This window comes from Arvicola amphibius, chromosome 2 (assembly GCF_903992535.2).
Source record: "Arvicola amphibius chromosome 2, mArvAmp1.2, whole genome shotgun sequence".
NCBI classification, from domain to species: Eukaryota; Metazoa; Chordata; class Mammalia; order Rodentia; family Cricetidae; genus Arvicola; species Arvicola amphibius.
In genome coordinates, this window is record NC_052048.2 from 77,078,796 (window position 1) to 77,082,114 (window position 3,319).

Below are 3,319 nucleotides of genomic sequence, written 5' to 3' on the forward strand. Positions count from 1 at the left end.
CCCTTTGTCTTTACTACAGATTTTTCCCTGAAATGGGATCAATTCTGCTCACTTAGTTTATATTAGATAAGAGTGGGAGCCACTCAGGGATCTGAGACAGGCCAGGTGAATGCTTCTGTGACTATCATCTCCTTGACTGAAACAAGGACCTGTGAGGGGTGGAGACCTTTGCACAGTGTTAATTTTCTCTGTCCGAGTGAGGACAGCATAGTTGAGCACGTTCTCATTCTCAGCTGCTGTTTGACCTTTAGTCAAAGAATAAAAGAGATTGGAATTTTTGGTTTCCCTTAGTCTAGTGTTTATCTAGTCTAGATAAACTGCCTAGTAAGCAGCAGACCGCTTAGAAAAACCTTTAGAGAAAGGTAGGCCGTGACCAGCCCCGTGGTAGTTCTAGGTGGGCCTCCTAGGTCCGTTCTGTTAAACATCGCTGTGCAGTGAGCCCTGGCTCCTCTCATGCTAACTCTGCATGCTGTTTAGCAGTCATCACCTCAGGCTTCCTCTGCTTTGAACTCTGATATATGTGTTGACATCCAAATTCCTGCTGAATCAAGTCCCAGAGTAAAAGTTAATCAGGACTGACCCTTAAATGGGCCTTTTCCATCCCAGTGTGCACAAACCTTTAATCCCGGCAGAGGCAGAGGCAGAGGCAGGTGGATCCTGCCTTGTCTTCAGAGTGAGTTCCAGGATAGCCAGGGCTACACAGGGAGACCATGTCTCCATAAACAAAGGCATTCCCTTCTTGCCAGAGTTCATTTTTCGCTCTGAACGTGCTGTCTAAAGATATTTGCTCAGGAGCTGTTATGAAGGTCGGCCCTAGGAGTCGGTTTTTTTTTTTCACTGTTTTGTCAGTAACCTTTGTGCAGGATGAGCTGAGAAGTTTGGTAGAGTAAGTTTTCAAAAACAAACCAGTGTGTGTGGTGTGGACTTAACTCACGGATAAAGATAAACAAGATTAATTGGGTTTCAGAAACACCTGTGTGCCCCACATCACATGTAAATTTCCTGTTGGCTTCACAGGCTTTGGCACATGTGACCAGACTAGGGCTTTTGAATGTTAATGTGAGGTTTTTCTTCTCTTAGAGAAAAACAGAACAACTGGTAGGCATAATAGGGCAATTTAGAGGTAAATTTTGATGAATGATTCAATTAAAATGAAAACATTTCCACTAAATTATTAAATGTGACTTTGCAAGTGGCTTACTAAAGAAGCTAAGCCAGCATCTATTGATACTGTGTGCTCTGTGTTAGGCATGTAAGGCAAGTTGGAGTCTTGATTAAAAAATACATGCGTTTTAGCCAGCTGGTTGTTGGTGGTGAATGCCTTTAATCCCAGCACTCAGGAGGGAGGCAGAGGCAGGTGGATTTCTGTGAGTTCGAGGCCAGCCTGGTCTACAAGAGCTAGTTCCAGGACAGGCTCCAAAACTACAGTAAAACCCTGTCTCGAAAAACCAAAAAAAAAAAAAAAAAAAAAAAAAATTGAGTTTGAGCCCAGTCTGGTTTATATAGTGAGTTCCAGGACAGCCCGAGCTACATAGACCCTGTCAAAAAACAAAACAAAGACTGTATTTGTGTTTGTGTGAGTGTTTCGGTGTGTGAGTATGTACACATGAATGTAGGTTCCCACAGAGGTGAGAAAGTTTTGGAAACTGACCTGGAGTAGCTGTGAGCTGCCTGACGTGGGTGTTGGGAACAGAACTTTGGTCCTCTCCAATTGCAGAGTGGTGCTTGGTCTATTAGCTTATGTATATTTCTTCAGTTAACCCATTTCTGTTCATTTATATTTTACCATGGGGCTTGTTGCCTACCGGCAAGGTTCTGGCCAGTGGCTTGCATTTTTCTCTTCTGGCGGCTCCCTGGCGTCTCCCTGACTCTGCCTCCTTTCTCCCAGCATTCAGTTTAGTTTTATCCTTGTTCTATTCTGCTTTGTTATAGGCCAAAGCAGTTTCTTTATTAACCAATGGTATTCACAGCATACAGAGGGAAATCCCACATCAATTGACTCATTGCATGAAGGGTAGCTTGCTGTGGGTAGCTTTTGGGATATCTTGGTCTTAAGTCTCATCGGGTCTATGCTTGTGCTTGGTCACAGTTAGTGAAGATAGAGGCTTTGCCCCAGACTACGTGCTGGTAGAAAGCAGGAGTGATTCTTTGGGCATGGATCTCAACATTTTTTCCTATGTGGGAAAAAGAATAGAGAGAGGTTAGAGTTGTGGGCCTTGTAGGAAAGCAGCCATGTTTAGTTATCCAGGATCAGGGCTGTCTGGTTCTTTCTATGACTTTGGTGGTGGTCCTGTTTACCTGTGTTCAGATATGGTTGTGGAGGGCTCTTGATTTTCTTGTTATGATTGAAGAGTGAGTGACCTTACCTAATGACCACTGGAATTGTTTATACTCACCAATAGGGCTCCAGGGCTTAGGAGTGAGTGTCAGGCTCCCTGGTAGCCACCCCAGGGTCTGACTGAGAGCCAGACCAGTTGTGCTAGTTCAGACAGCCTTCCTCTTCCTTGAGATCCAGAGGGCCTGAACCTTGGCTTAGCAATTCTCCATGCCTGTGATTAACTGGTATCGTGTGCTTGTCATGAACTGAGCACTGGTGTGGATGACTTGGGGCCTCAGAAACCCTATCTTATGACTTCAGCTTCCAGACTTCATCGGGGCCACAACAATTTCTTGTGCCCTGAGATATCTGGCTGCTTGTTTCCTGTCACGCGTAGCAGCTGATGTAGCGAGGTTTAGGATTGTATCAGCCTTCATTCACCCAGCAATCAGATGGTGTCTGGACAGGTCCAGTGTCACTGTGATTTTTAGTAACTGGGTTGAATCCCAGAATTGCAAAAACACTCCAGTATAGCTTAGCAATGAATTGGTCACAAGTGGTCTCAGCAGGTAGATGTGCAGTCATGCTTTGAGAGACAAAACAATGATTAGCTGGACTTGGGTAGAGGCATAGTCCAGGGACGGAAGGACAGGTCTTCCTTTCAGAGGTGACTCCATTGTTCCCTGGACGGTGTGTTATGCAGGTGGATGAATTAAATAAATTCAGGTCGAAACCCCTTTTGTTATGACAGCTAATGACACGCAGAGTTCTGAGTGAGTGTCAGTTATTAAACCATTTAATCCTGAATGACTGGGACGGGGGAGTAAGAGCACGGCAATGTACAAGGTTGGACAGTGGAGGAAGAGACTTTGAGCTGAGTTGTACATGGTAGTCCTCTGCTCTCTGCCTAAATTAATTAATTAATTAATTGAGACAGGGTTTCCCTGTATAGTCTTGGCTGTTCTGGAACTAGCTCTAAAGACCAGGCTGGCCTTGAACTCA